Source organism: Oryza brachyantha, chromosome 10 (genome assembly GCF_000231095.2).
Source record: "Oryza brachyantha chromosome 10, ObraRS2, whole genome shotgun sequence".
In the NCBI taxonomy this organism is placed as follows: Eukaryota; Viridiplantae; Streptophyta; class Magnoliopsida; order Poales; family Poaceae; genus Oryza; species Oryza brachyantha.
Genome location: NC_023172.2, coordinates 6,146,660 through 6,162,949, shown reverse-complemented (window position 1 = coordinate 6,162,949; position 16,290 = coordinate 6,146,660). Strand labels below are relative to the sequence as shown.

At 43.1% G+C, this 16,290-nt stretch overlaps 1 long non-coding RNA gene across 9 annotated transcripts; it reads left to right on the top strand.

Annotated features, from left to right (window-relative positions):
• Window positions 1-3,583: 3,583 nt before the first annotated feature.
• LOC107305502 lies at window positions 3,584-14,673 on the top strand. 9 transcript variants are annotated; one of them, XR_005812630.1, is made up of 8 exons: window positions 3,584-3,712; window positions 5,047-5,161; window positions 12,314-12,459; window positions 12,537-13,408; window positions 13,523-13,556; window positions 13,643-13,769; window positions 13,865-13,963; window positions 14,048-14,672. It is a non-coding gene; the product is annotated as an uncharacterized LOC107305502 (long non-coding RNA). The 9 variants fall into 9 exon arrangements; XR_005812634.1 differs by lacking the exon at window positions 12,314-12,459 and having other exon boundaries at window positions 12,537-13,146; window positions 13,251-13,408; window positions 14,048-14,670; XR_005812629.1 differs by lacking the exon at window positions 12,314-12,459 and having other exon boundaries at window positions 12,537-12,813; window positions 12,886-13,408; window positions 14,048-14,669.
• Window positions 14,674-16,290: the final 1,617 nt, after the last annotated feature.

Genomic DNA, 16,290 nt, shown 5'->3' with positions numbered 1-16,290 from the left:
CATGTATACTAACTGATTTTACTCATAATTCATTCTTCATTCATCATTCTTTAAATCTTATGACTAAAATCATCTTCGTGAGATCTTCCAGTTAGAATGGATTCCACCTCTTCTACAATTTTTCTATATATACTAGAGACTTTCTAAATTAGAAATTGTTTTACTAGTTATAGAAATTTCATATGTTTGAAATAACCTTACTAATTAGAAACAAGGTCGTTGTAGTAGTACAAGTAGACAAAAAAGCCATTAGCATACTGATAATGATACCAAGACCAATGAAGTTTATGTTCATCACCTATCATGCCACATTTGTGCTAATCATAGAACCCAAGTAGCTAAATCACTAACCATAACATTAGAGATAATTCTTTGCTGATAGAAATAGGTATTTAGGGTTATAGAAATATTTTGTTATCATCAACTTTTTATGTGAAATAAGTAAATTACTTGATCTATCAAATAATGTATCACTACAGAATATTTTTTGAAACATTAAAGGATATGTGCATCACATGATAATGATGAACAGGCAACACAATCATTTAAAACATCATATGTAATTTCACTTTGTTAAAATGGTGTGTTATTTTTTGAACTAAAAGGAACTCATGCGATAAATATTTGCTAGGTATTGTACAATCACATTTGACTTTGAATTGTGTATTGTCTGAGAGTTACATGGTTGTTTTGTTCATTTGATATATACAAACATCAATTATTTTTTATTTAATATAAGGAGACAGGAAGTTGTATGGGATGGAATTCATGTTTGTATAAAGTAATTTTCATTACATTTAGCTTTATAAAGTTTAAATTTTCTGCAAATATTAGATAATATAAATTAATTAATTAAAATTATCCTTGCAATGATTCTGAAGTTAGTGTACGAACTCGTTGTTGCAATACTCTGAAATTAGTTTATAAACTTGGCATTACAGGTTTTGAAATTACCGTCTAAACTTAGAAACTTACACTTGCAATGTGTGTCAACTTATAATTAATTATACAAAGCTAGAATAGTCGTTATTAACTAGTGGTATTTTGTCAGAACTCGTTTAGATAATCAAAGTAACAAATGGCAGAGACGTAGACTAGTTTGATTCAATTGCTTACTTTTGCAGCTTGCTGATGTTACTGCAATTGAGGCAATGACTGGATACGAGGAACAAAAGGTTAAAATAAAAGATGAAAGAATGCTTGGCATATGCAGAATTTCAAATTGTTGAAACTAACAAATTACAAAAGAAAATGCACAATACAATATGACCACCACATTATCGATATAGGCCTCCACATTGCACCTGATGTGAGAATAAAGGCATCCTTGAATAGCGCGTTGATAACTTTCCCTTTCATTATTTAGACCGAACGACACTTTGTTGTATCAATATGGCTTCCAATGGTGTGATGAAGGTCATTTCAGTTGATCTTCAACCTTCAGACTAATCTAATGGTAACCCAAGTAGTAGTCAAGGAAGCTAAGTAATTCACACCCGACTATTGAATCAAGAACCTAATCAATACGTGGCAGACCAAGACAGATCCTTAAGTCCAGACATTCTACACATATGCCATTGATTGTTCCTTTTCCTAACCAGAACAAGATTCATCAACCAATCTAGGTACTTGGCCTCTTTGATGAAACCAACAACCAAAAGTTTGATCAGCTCCTCTTTTATCACATCCTTCTTGTCTTAGGCAAACCTTGAGAATTATTGCTTGGGTGAGGCTGTGGGGCGGCCCCCGCCGCGAGAGGCAACGACGACAATGTGGATAGGAGGATGGTGATGACAGTAGTTTCAGATCGACAATGACTCGAGATTGGGGGAGCAGGATTAGGGGAGCAACATGATAGGGAATCACTCGCTGGCGAGATGATGAGGGATCTCGGGGTCATGGGGGTGGTGACGCGTTGTGGATTGGGCATTCTGCGCCGGGAGAGGTGGAAGCATTCGTGGCCGTCTGATCTAACGACGTGAGTTTGGAAGCATTCGTGGCCGTCTGATCTAACGACGTGAGTTGTAGTTATTGAATTTAAAGAATGATGAAGGATGAGTAAAACCAATTTGTGTATAGGGTAGACTATGGCTGCATTCGGTTCTCCTCTTCTTGTCCCCATATTCCCTCGTTTTTCACGCGGACGCTTCCCGAACTGCTAAATGGTGTATTTTTTACCAAAATTTTCAATAGGAAAGTTGCTTTAAAAAAATCATATTTATCTATTTTATAATTTTTTAATTAATAATTAATTAATCATATACTAATATATTACTACGTTTTTCGCGTCGGATAACTAACCCCCCCCCCGTACCCTCTCGTGCCGAACACGGCCTATATGGTAGATGACGTGCACTACGGAGAACACCATATGCAAACCACCGCGATGATGTATAGACACATCGACATTCAATACATAGCCAAACGTTTCTTTTGCTAAATTGTAACTTTGTAAGTATAAGTGATACTCTATCCAAGTTTAAAGATTGACGGTGAACTTTACTCTCGCAGTCCACCCCTACCTCTTTGCCATAGTTACGTTCATTGGCGAAATAAAATATAATTTATAGGTAAAACTTATATATATGTCCACAGATTAAAAATAAATGTTACAAAATAAACTATGATAGAAAGCTATAAAGTCAGCTTTAAAATTAATTTTAAAATTTAACTTTTAATTTATAAGCATTCAAACGAGGAGACACAGTGAAACTGAACACGCTTACTACCGGTGCAGGCTGACAGCTAAGCCGCTAACGGCTAACTCCGTAACGGTAACATTCAGCGTCCGCCAGGTCAGCGCCGATGCAAAGGTCGTGCCGATGCGACCCAACCCGGCCGAGAGAGTCAGTCCAGTCCCACACGCGAAGCATGCAGCAGCGGCGGCTCCAACATCCCAAGCAAGCCGCGACCCCTGTCTGTCGTCGCCCCTTCCTTCCTTCGTCCGCACTCCACCCGCACTTCTCGCCATGGATGCCGACCTCGTGCAGCGCTGCCTCGAGGCCGGCGGCTGCCTCCACTACTCCTCCTCCCCTCCCTCCCCACATCCATCTCTGCCGCCGCCTCCTCCTCCATCCTCCAGTCCCTCCCGCTCCGCACTCCACCCACACCTCTCGCCATGGACGCCGACCTCGTGCAGGGGTGCCTCGAGGCCGGCGGCTGCCTCCACTACCCCTCCTCCCCTTCCTCCCCCACATCCACCTTCGCTGCCACCTCCTCCTCCTCCTCCATCCTCCAGTCCCTCCCGCTCACGTGGTAACCCCCTTCCCCCATCTCCTCGACCGATTCTTCGGGGAGCGCCCTCCATTTGTTCCGTTTCAGCTAACTAATCTGGTGTGGTAGGGCTTGGGTTTCCCTCAGTCCTTTGACCGCGGCTTCTACCTCCTCGTCGAGGCGATCCAGGAGCTGCGGGAGCGCAAGGACGGCCTCGTCGTCAGTCGTCACCGTCGGCATGCATCGGCGGGCCCACCGGCTCCGCCAAGACCAGGTGCGTTCCGCCGCCGCGCGCTTGCCGCTCGTTGCTGATTGGTGGGTTGGTTGATTTCGGGCCGATGGTGGCCGTGCTGTTGTTACGCGCAGCGCAGCCTTGCGGAGAAGGTGGCCTCGGTGCGTCGTGATCGTCTCCATGGAGGACTACCGCACGACAGCCGGAGGCGATGATGGCAGTGACGTTGACGCCATCGACTTCGACGCCCTCGCTCGCAACCTCCAGGTACGTGCCCACACGTTTGTTCGATTTTGGGGATTTGATTAATTTTTTTTGGGTGGGGATTAGATGTGTGCAAGCTGCTTGCTTTAATCACAGTTAGAATGACTTGACAAATGGTAAGTTTGAATGGGTTATTCCATTGTACAAATGTCGGGCTTCTTCTCTCAGTGCCACTTTATGTTCTAGCCCTCTAAACAACCAAATAATCGATCATAGTCCATTTGGTCGAAAATAACTGTTTCTTGTGCGTTGGTAATTTTTTTGCCAAACTAATATTTGCATTACATGGTAAAATTACCAAAAAGGATGATAAAAGATGATCAAATCTAGTCTTTTGATACATCTGAACCACCTCTGGCCATATTTTTGCAGAGGTAGAATATGTTGAAGGGGGCCTGGCCTGGCTTAATATTTTTTATGCTTTCTTTGCTGCTACCTCAATTCACCAGCAAACTCTACCAGGTTACTACAGTTTGGACCTGCTACTAATATTTCTATTTTCTTAATTATGATTTTGTGTAAGGGCTCCTCTAGGAGATGTCAGAAATTAATTGGTGGCTGCTAAACAAAATATAACCATGGCAAGGAGAATTATGTCGTTTCCTTTGGTGCTAGCCAAGCCTTTTCAGGAACCATTAAAAGGATATGTAATATTTCTGTCCCTAAAAATTATGAACGTATACCTCCTTTGGTGCTGCTCAAAAGCCATGTTTACAAACCATGGCATGGGCACTATGTTGTTCACATTCAGAAGGATTAGGGATTCAGAATGTCATGGGCACTATGTTGCTTATATCCACCATGTCATGGGCATTATGTTTGTTCAGATTCAGAAATTTTAGGGATCATGTTTGTTTAGAGTCATCATGACAGGGGCATTGTGTTTGTTCAGGATCAAAAATTTTTGGAATCTTCTTTGTTCAGATTTAGAAATTTTATTGATCATGTTTGTTTATGGTCACCATGACATGGACATTGTGTTTGTTCAAAATCAGAAATTTAATGAATCATGCCTGTTTAGATTTAGAAATTTATGGGTTTTAGAAACAAATTGTGGAATTGAAACAATCAAATAGGGATTTTTATATTAAAAATGTCCAGAATATTGATGTACAAATTTCACACATGACTTTTCTAATGGTTTGGACAAACTTATATTTACCCATTGGTTGCATCTTAGACTTTTGCATAGTCTTCAACCGCAGTCTGCATGTAATCTACTGGTACCGTCTTCATCTTTATGTATGGCTTGTTTCCAAACTTTAAATATGTACACCGTTTTTTTGTGTTTGCGCTTTTGCTTTCGGGCGCGCTGACGAGATGGATGTCTCTTGCAGGGAAGAGCTGCTGGCTCCGGTGGATCAACTACCTCCGCCCGGACATCAAGCGCGGCAACTTCACCGCCGACGAGGAGGCCCTCATCGTTAGCCTCCACCGCTATCTCGGCAACAGGTCCAAATCCAATCCCCTTTTTCCCACTCCCTTTTTTTTGGGATATTTTTCAGTTTTTGCTCTTCATTTTCCACTCTGTTTTTGTGTGTGGTGATTTACAATATAGTCTTGATATCCATTTCTTTGAAGATTTTGTGTTCAACCATTGTGATTGAGTTCTAGGAACAGTTGTAATATTTGTAATGAGAATTAAATAAAGGTAGTGATTTGATAAAAAAATTATGGATAGATCAACAGTGGTTCTAGATCAACACCATGTCAACTTGTGGCTCATTGGAGCCCTTGGGATAACTGATCTCGTTGTAAACTGTCTAAAAGGGCATTGAAATTAACACATGCTGATGAACCATGTTAACGACTACATTATCAAAAAAATTGTGTTACTTTCTTGATAACACCGCTGAGTTTTTATTACATGCTTAACCATTCTTCTCATTCAAAACATTTGTGCAAATATACCAAAATGTAAGTTATAGTCAAAATACTATTAGTGATAAATTTAATCATAACAAAATAAATGTTACTATCTCTGTTTCATAAGACTTTCTAGCATTATCTAAATTTATATGAATGCTAATAAATTTAGACAAATAACATACATTGAAATATAGATGAATCTAAATATAGCCAAAATGTCTTACAATAATATTATAATATAAAACGAAAGGAGTAACTATACAAATTTTTTTTGAATAAAATGAATGATGAAACACATCAAAATATCAATACAGTTTTGTTAAAAGTGTCCAGGTTTGGTGGGCGATGAACCGATGACCATCCCGAACATAGCAGTTTAGATAATTCCACCGTAATTTTTGGGGGATAAAACAGAGTAAATTTCATGGAACATATCCAGAAATGGGCAACTTTTTTAGGATCAACAAAAATACTAGAAACGGTTCTTCGGTTTAAAACATACTAGAAACGGTTCTTCGGTTTTAGCAACAAAAATACTAGAAATGGGTAACTCCATAATTGCAAGCCTCATTTGGCATCTGCTTAACTGATAAGGAGAAACGTGAAGGTAATGAACAGAGTTTACCCAACATTATGTTCATATTCAGGTAACAGAATAAATACATACTCCTCCGGTCAAAAATATATGACGTTTAGGAGAAGATTTGGTTAAACTTCTACAATTCTGACAAGCAATCATTTCTTAAATGTTTAGTTTAAATACAAAACAAATGGTATAAATAGATTCTTCTCGAAAAGTACTATCATAATATCATAAACATTAGGTTTTACAAATCTATTTTAATACAAAAATACTTGTCAGAATTTTATAAGTTTAACCAAATCTTGTCCAAAATGCTAAATTTTTTGACCGAAGAGAGTATAAACTATAATATCATAATATGTAATGGCAAATACCAGCAGTGTGTGTATTTACAGTTGCACAAGTACAAGGCTTACATTGCATTGCATAAAGAGAAGCACTAAAACCAGGGAAGTAAAAGCTATATATACAGTCAATAACCCGCGGCGCTTGCAGAGGCGCCATGAGTTTGGCTCTCGTGGTATCTATCATACAAGAGGCTCAATCCTTTCTTGGCGCTTTCACCTACTGATGCTCGTTGGGTCTACAGATCTGTAGAAGGTCGGTGCCAGTTCAACAAGCCATCTTGGGTCAGTGGCTGTCAACTCCCTCATGTACTCTTTCGTGATCATGATGATTTCATGATAGATAACCCACTCTGGCTGCTGCTGGAAGAGCGCACTGGCTGCTGGAAGAGCGCACTGGCAATGGTCCTGTATCCTCCCTGGGGATCCTTCCTGGCAGCCTGGAAGATGAAACCAGCAGTGATGGCTTTCCTCACCTTGGTCAGATCGTTCCCGGCAGAGACAACGAACGTCAAGTTTGTACTTGTCCATGATCTCAAGGAGTTGTTTCCTCACATCCTGTGCTCTCCTTAGGGATGTTAACTGAACAAAGTTCTCATAGCACCATGGACCTGAAAATTGCTTTGCTTTCAATGCTTCATACACAGTGAGTAGCGTGAGATGATCCCCTTCTGGCTGGAAAAGGTTGCCCTTTTTCCGATCTGCTTGAGCTTGTTTTTCCTTTGGCCGATAGAATATGTTCCCAGTTTGAATCATCGCAATGATGGTCAGTATTTCATCACTGCATCTGAGGTCCACACTAGCAAGGAGCATATTTGAAAGTGGTGTTCTTGTGGAACACTTTGATAGGATTAGTGTCAATATGTCCATTGGATTCAGCTATGCAATATGTCCATTGGATTCAGCTATGTCCATTGGATTCAGCTATGCAAATTTCCTCTTTGATTTATTGACTTATATTTTTTCAATGGTTGTTTTGTATGTAAGGTTAAATTAACTACCTTGTTTGTTTTGCATTTGTTCCTATCTATATTTTCAAAGTGTGTGTGTATGTTTCAACTGATAGTGTTTGCATATATCTATAGGTACCTTGCCGAGGAGAAATATTTTTTTTTAGCAAATCAACCATTTTAATCCACCTTGGACTTTTCTTTGGTTTGTGGGAAGGAATATCTGTCCTCTGTCCTGCAGGTTGGTGTTCGTTGGTCTTTTTGGCCCTTTTGTAGCAAATAGCAACTGGTATATGGATGCATTTAATCTTCCTCAATGTTGGAATAATCCCAGAATTGCCCTTGGATCCAACCCTAGAAGGGGGATAAGTACACTGATACATGTGCCTCTAGTGGGCTCTACTGGGCCTCACAGGCCATACACCAACACCCCCTGCAGTCTGAACTTACCAGCGCAGCGGAGTTCCAAGACTGGACACGAAGTAAAATACACGCACCCCCCGTAGTCACAACTAGCCACAGGCAACGTTGAGACTGGAACGAAACTCCGAGAAGGTCGAGGAGGGGAGTCCCTTGGTGAAGATGTCGGCAACTGGGAGGTAGTTGGTACATGGAGGACCCGAACATGGCCAATGGCAACGCGGTCGCGAACGAAGCGCAAGTCGATCTCCACATGCTTCATCCGCTGATGCTGAACTGGGTTGGTGGAGAGGTAGACGGCGTTGACGTTGTCGCAGTAGACAACGGTACTCTTGGCGAGTGGACTGTGGAGCTCCGCCAAGAGCTGCTGAAGCCAAGACGCCTCAGCCACGCCGTTAGCCACAGCCCGATACTCCACCTCTGCACTGGAGTGGGAGACCACAGGCTGTCGCTTGGACAACCAGGAGACGAAGTTGCCGCCAAGAAAGATGGCGTAGCCGGAGGTGGAGCGTCGAGTATCCAGACAACCAGCCCAGTCGGCGTCAGTGTAAACAACAAGCTCGGTGGAAGGAGACTGGTGAAGGGCCAGGCCGTAGTCGACGGTGCTACGAACATACCGGAGGAGCCGCTTCAGGGCAGCGAGATGGGACTCGCGAGGATCATGCATGTGGAGGCAGACCTGCTGGATGGCATAAGTGATGTCCGGCCGAGTGAAGGTGAGGTACTGCAAGGCACCGGCAAGGCTCCGATAGGCAGTCGGGTCAACAACCGGGTCACCCAAGTTTGTAGAAAGCTTAGCCTGAGTGTCGACAGGGGTGGAACACGGGTTGTAGTCTGTCATCCTTGCTCGCTCCAGGATATCAAGAGCATAATGTCGCTGATGAAGAAAGAGTCCGGAGGGGCGAGGCTCAATAGTGACACCTAGGAAGTGATGGAGCACACCTAAATCCTTCATAGCAAACTCCCGCTGTAGTGACTACATGATGTGCTGGAGATGATGTGCTGGAGCAAAGACTGACTGGAGGCAGCAGGAATGATGTCATCGACATATAGCAGTAAGTATGCAATGTCGGTGCCACGACGGTAGACAAATAGGGAGGTATCAGACTTACACTCGGTGAACCCCAGGAAGGCCAAGAACGTGGCAAACCGTGAGTACCAAGCCCGAGGAGCCTGTTTTAGACCATAGAGAGACTTGTTGAGTCGGCACACTATATCTGGACGGTTGGAATCCACAAACCCTGCTAGCTGGCTGCAGTAGACTGTCTCAGACGGAGTGCCGTGGAGAAAGGCGTTCTTCACGTCCAACTGATGCACTGTCTAGGAGCGACAGAGAGCAAGCGAGAGGACAGTGCGCACTGTGGCAGGCTTCACCACCGGACTAAAAGTCTCATCGTAGTCCACACCAGGTTGCTGAGTGAAGCCCCGAAGAACCTAGCGAGCCTTGTAGCGATCCAAGGAACCATCAGCACGACGCTTATGCGTCAAGATCCACTTGTCGGACACCACATTGCAACCAGATAGACACGGCACGAGGTCCCACGTCTGGTTTGCAAGTAAGGTAGCGTACTCCTCCTCCATCACCTGACGCCAGTGAGGATCAGTTAGGGCGTCGTGGAGAGAGGAGGGGAGTGGTGAGATCCCCGGCTCACCCGTAGTGGCGGAGAAGGCCGAAGGCCGGAGAACACCTGCCGCCCGCCGTGTCACCATGGGATGAGTGTGGCCAGGATCCCGATGGACGACGGACGGAGGATACACCACCGGGTCGAGGCGAGAGCGAGACCGATGGTGGATCGGCGGCTCAGGTGGAGGAGGCATCGGATCTGTGGTCGGCATCGTCCTGCGTCGGTAGACAAGCAGGGGCTGGGTAGGAGGCTCCAGGGCCGCGCGTGGCCCGGGTGGGGACGCTGGGCCCACGCGTGGTGTGGGAGGGGGCGTCGGGGCCGCGCGTGGCGCGACTGTGGGCTCCAGGGCCGCGCGTGGCGCGGGAGGGGACGTCGGGGCCGCCCAGGGCGCGGGAGTAGGCTCCAGAGCCACGCGCGGCGCAGCAGAACCCACCAGAAATGGAGGCGGTGTACCCGGGAAACCTGCAAGAAAGGGATACACAGGTGGCTGGACCAAGTAAAAAACACGAACTCCAACTTAGGGTCAGGAGTGGGAGTGGTGGAGGTGGAGTAGGGAAAATCTGACTCGTCAAACACAATATGCCGGGAGACAAGGACTCGACGAGTGGTGAGATCAAAGCAACGATACTCCTTGTGATTAGGGGAGTAACCAAGAAACACGCACCGAGTCGAGCGAGGCACCAACTTGTGGGGAGAAGTGGCAGAGGTGTTAGGATAGCAGGCGCACCCGAAGACACGGAGGTGATCATACTGAGGAGGTGTGCCGAAAAGAGCGTGGTGGGGAGTGGGAGCAGGGGAGGCAGTGGAAGGAAGGCGATTGAGTAGGTAGGTGGCAGTGTGGAGCCCCTTAGCCCAAAAACGGGCAGGAAGGGAGGCCTGAAGGAGGAGGGTGCGCAAAACATCGTTCATAGTGCGGATCATCCGCTCAGCCTTGCCGTTCTGAGGGGAGGTGTACGGGCAAGACATACGCAGGTGAACACCACAAGAAAGAAAGAAGGCACGGGAGGCGTGATTGTCGAACTCACGGCCATTGTCACACTGGACGACCTTAGTAGTGGACCAAACTGAGTGGCGACCCAGGCAAAGAAGTGGAGGAGGGTGGAGAACGTGTCAGACTTAGCACGCAACGGGAAAGTTCAAGTGTAATGGGAGAAATCATCAACAATCACCAGATAATATTTAAATCCAGAAAGACTGATGACAGGAGAAGTCCACAGGTCACAGTGAATAAGATCAAAGGCATGACTCGCATGCGAAGAAGAAAAAGTAAGTCTAACATGACAGACCTAACTGGCATGCATGACAAAAATACTCATCAGGCGTTCTAGTACAAGGAAGATCTGCACTATGACGAAGACGAGCCAAAACGTCACGGCCGGGGTGACCAAGCCGGCGGTGCCAAGTCATGGAAGAAGATGTAGTGGCAAAAGTAGCTGACGGAGGTGAAGTCGATGGCAGAACAGCGGAATGTAAAACCTTGTTATGGGCGACTTTGCTCAATTCTATAAGAAGCCAGAAGATAGCATTAGCTGTTGCATCCTCGTGAATAGCATCCTTGTTGCTTCCAGGTGGACGAATACCTCACTCCCGTTTCAAGATCCCATTGGAAATTTTCCAGAATTCAATGTGCAGTATAAAGAAGAATACAAATTTAGCTGAACTGTTCCAAAAAAAAATCACTCATTGTCTGGGATGAAGCTCTCGTTAATCATAAGTATTTCTTTGAAGCATTAGATCGGACTCTACGAGATATATTGTTTGATACAAGCCCACATGCAGCAGACAAACAATTTGGTGGTATAACAGTGGTTCTTGGTGGAGATTTTCGTCAAACGCTCCTTGTCATCGAAATTAGAAAGAGAAGAGCTTAGAAACTTTGTTGAATGGCTATTGAGAGTAGGCAATTGTTCAGAACCTTACGTTGATGTCCCAGACCAACCAAGCGTCTTCATAGAGATACCTCGATCTCTCCTTCTCACCAGATTGTAGGAATTTGGATGGGTTGAAATCTTACATCATTCTTGTGCGAACGTGCAATTTTAGCCAGTACAAATGTGGTGGTTTCAGAAATAAACAACAAAATGATTGCTCAGGTAGCAGCTACTGAAATGTCATATTATAGCTTAGATTCCATTGATGATAGTTGTTCCAACCATAACACTCTAGAAGCACTGTATCCAACAGAATTCCTAAACACAATTTCTATAAATGGACTTCCAGAACATGTGTTGCACTTAAAAATTGGTGTCTGTAATGCTTCTGTGTAATCTTGATCCATCAAGGGGCCTATGTAATGGGACTAGACTCATTTTCACGCAGCTGACAAGTCGTGTGATTGAGGGAGAGATAATCATAGAAAAGCTAAAGGTACTAAAGCATATATTCCTCAGATCGTTACAACATCAGTTCAATCCAAGTGGCCCTTCAAATTAAGACGTCGGTAGTTTCCAATACATCTTTCATATGCTATGACAATAAACAAGAGCCAAGGGCAAACCTTGAGCAGAGTTGTTGTCTATCTGCCATCTCCTGTTTTCTCCCATGGTCAATTGTATGTTGCATTCTCAAGGGTTACTTCACCCAAGGGTTTGAAAGTTCTAATAGAGAATAACCCTATTTCTTATGAAAATTGCACACACAATGTAGTGTATTCTGAGATTTTTAGCCAAATAAATAGACGCATGAACTAAATATCTGGTATATTTTTAGCCATATCTTATTCATTGTTTTGGTACCATTCTACTTCAATTTACATGCTGCACTGAACATAAGCAATATCTTGGTTATCTAATATTATTTTTTTTTCCTTTTAGATTTATCTCAATGACAAACTCAACCGTAGCACTAAAAGATGTAGTTGTTGGCCAGCAAAACTGCAAGGTTTTTGGACGTCTAATTAGATTATGGGATGCTATAAACATGAAATCAAAATCTGTAAATCCATTGATCAGCATTGATGGTATCCTCTTAGATGAACATGTATGTCAATTTCTTACGTAATATTAACCATGAATCTTATGTGTAATGATCTTGCAGGGTTCGGTGGCACAAATTAGTGTGCCAAAAAAGTTTGAGAAACAATTTTGCCCCCTGCTAACTGAAGGATTTGTCTACCTGATTAGCAATACCATTGTTGTTGATGCCAGAAGGAAAACATATATCTATCAGCCCCAGCATTACATGATCCAGTTTAAACATGACACAATAGTTCATCATTTGGAATCTAGAGGATCAACAATACCGAGATATTTTTTCAACTTTTGCCCATTTGATCAAGTTCCAAGAAAAAACATTACAGCCAAACCTCTGATAGGTAATCCTTGCTTTTAATCCACCCCCTTATAATATCAATTATACTTAACATTATGTGACATGTTTTGTTTAGATTTAATTGGTGTAATCAGCCATGTTGGTCCATATGATTTTGCAAGCCCAACATCAGGAAAAAATATCAGAAGAATTCAAATTCACAACCAGGAGTATGCTTCTCTTCCAAAACATTTAAAAATTCCAGTAATTTCACTAATTGTTTTTATTTTTCCACTTTTGTAGACAACCGATTCAAGATGTAGTTCTCTGGGGACAATATGGAGAATCATTCAACGAATATGAAGTACTAAAAAAATCAAAGGAAGGAATTGTAGTAGTAATATTTGCTGGTCTTACTGTAGGATATTTTTCAGGTTTGTTCCATGAAAATAATTGTGTCCTCACACATAGCAAAGACCCACTGACCACCTATGATTGCAGGAAAAACAGAAGCATCTTCGAGCTCTGCTACTCATATTCATATTGACCTTGATATAGCTCAGGTGGCAGAGTATCGCTCTAGGGCCGTGGTCGGCTGCACTGCTAAGATAACTTATCTCCCCAGTTTTCCATGCGCACGCTTCCCGAACGGCTAAACGGTGTATACTTTGCAAAAATTTTCTATAGAAAAGTTCTTTTTCATGTTTTTCTAATAATTAATAATTAATTAATCATGTACTAATCTATTACTATGTTTTCTGCGCCGGGGTAAGTTAACCTACAATCCCTCAAAAGAGCGCGGCTCAGGTAGTCTTATTTAGTCCCAACAAACCACTTGAACTCGGGCTTCCTGCTATCAGTAAAGTTTTCAAGTTATTCCTTGCACATTTAAGGTACAAATGGGAATCTCCAAGGCTTCAATAGCAGCTCCCTAAGGTTATACGCTTATCCCCAATTCAAGCAGCAGGAAAAATGTACACCCTAGATGAAGTATCTGCAATGCCTGTCTGAGCCTTTCAGGTAAAATTGATCACATAAAGAAATATCTGCGTTGTTATTGAAATTATGTACTTTTTTCTTTACACAATGTATAACTTATATTTTTTATCGCTTAGCGAGGAGCAACTTACAGTGCACTTGCAAAGATAACTTCCGTACAGCTATAACACTGAGTCCCAAACATGTGCATGCGAAGTCTCATTCCCCAAACCAATGTTAGTTTCTCAACTTGCATTCCAACAATTCAAAAACTGTAATGTACCAATATACATGTAACTAACTGCTCTATAATTCTTCAGGTATAAACTCCCTGTGACAATTACAGATAATTCAGGGAGTTTAGATGATGTGGCATTTTCTCTTGTTGCTGAAGACCTGGTAGAGCTTGATGCAGCCCATGCCTCTCAGAACATGAAGATAGACTCATTTGATCATCCAACAGCTCTTAATAATGCCATTGGAAAAAAAGACTCTTTACTATAGGGATGAATACTGATTCATCTTCTAAATTCCCCATCAGCTATGTTCTGAAAAGGAGTTTCCCAATTGATAACACTATGGAAAACCCTATGCTGACATTTGAAGAGGTTGGTAAATATTATTTGAAGATACCATTTAATATTTCTTCAGTATAACTTATCTTTCTAATCCAACCTTCCAAGACCAAAGATCTACTACAGCTTCCAACACATACAACATATACAAGTATCTCAAGGTTTGTTGTTCTCATGTTTTCTATTCATCGCTATACTTGCTAAATGCTAATGAAAAATCCATCTCAGCACACATGTCGAAGATACAACAATAAACAAAGACAGTGCACCTACAGAAGATATTGCAGCTGATATATCCACAAAAAAGAACAAGTTAGAATTACATTATTCACATACTTAATTAAACACATGCATTCAATCATTAAATATTATCTATTGCAGCATCACAGCTACAAAAAGAAGCATCAATTTTAGTGAAGATTCTATTGACAAAACTATGAGGTATACCTAGGTTGCATGTCACACTCTGAGTTTTACCCTAACTAAAACTCAATACATATAATGTATTAAAAATATTTTGTTAATTAAAGTTCAAAGAGAAAACCCAGTGTAAATTAATTTAATTTAATTGGAAGCTTTTCGGATGTTCTAAAATATCCTGAAAGCATTTTAAATTATTAACATGATTTAAATTTGAATCTCAGTCAATAAAATTTGCTCAAGTAAACTTAATAAAAATCGGTAAAATTGAAGACAATTTCTTTTTCCCCTCCTTCCTTTTTCCTTTTTTTCCCTTCTTTCTTTCTCCCTTTTTCCCTTTTATTTTTTTCTTTTTCTTTTTTCCCCTGGCCGAACTCCCCTCTCCCTCTTCCCCTTTGTGCGATCCCCCTCCTCCGCCAGCCGTGTGCGACCCTCCCCCTGCCCCCAGATCGCACGTCTCCCCATCTCCCCCCTACCGAGCTTATCTCTAGCTCTTCTCTATAAATACACCCCTAGAGCCTCGCCTCTTTTCTCCGTCTCCCTCTCCCGTGCTCCTCGAGCCACCTCCTACTGCCCCTGTCCTAGCAGCAAGCCGCTGACAGCCCTACTGCTCCCTATGCGCAGCAGCCGTTCGCCAAATCTCTCCACTGAATCTCAGGTTCACATATATTTTATTCTTGCGAATGAATCTAAATTCATCTACCGTTTAATTGTTTAGCTTTTCTAGCCGAACAGCGAGGAATAATAGCAATCCGTCGCTGATCTCTCCACCGAATCTTAGGTTCGCATACGTTTTACTCATGCGAATCAATCTATTTTTGATCTACCATGTAATTGCTTAGATTTTCTAATCTATTAGCTAACGTGAGATTGATCTCTAGTGCGGACTTTAATTTCGTGCACGTAGATTGGTTTAACGTTAAAGTCGTTTAATTTTTGGTTTAGCGAGTCGTTAAATCTCAGGTAACAGGTCGTTAATTCCAATCGTTTTTCCGCTAACAGTTCATAGTTTCGCGTTTCGGAATTGATTCATTGTGTGAATCTCTGATTCGTGCATGTTTTAGTTTGTTCGCAGTTTCCCGAGCTGCGGTCCAACTCGCGCTCAAAGTCCCCATCACATCCCTCCGCTCGGCATGTGTCCTCTTGCTCCCTCCTTTTTCCCTGGGCTGGCCCAGCTCTTCTCCTGGCCCAGATCACCCCGTACTTCCCTTCCTCTCTCCCTTTCCCGCACAGGGCCAAGCCAGGCCACGGCCCAAACCACCGCGCCTGAAGTCCTGGCCACCTCCCTCCTCCTCGGGACACCGATAGGTGGGCCCTACCTGTCGGGTTCGTTGTCCTCTTTCAACCGGCGCCCACACCAGAGCCCGTCGCCCTGGACGTGCTTCGGCGCACTCACGTCGTTGGCCTCGTCGCCGTGCGTCGCTGCTGCTTGCCAGCCGCCTCTCTCCTCTGCCACGTTAGCCAAATCTTGCCACTGCACGTCACCGCCTGTGCCTCGCCGTCGTGCCGCCACCTCGCCACCAGCCGCTACCTCGCCCGCATTGCTAGTGCTCGTCGAGCCGTGCATC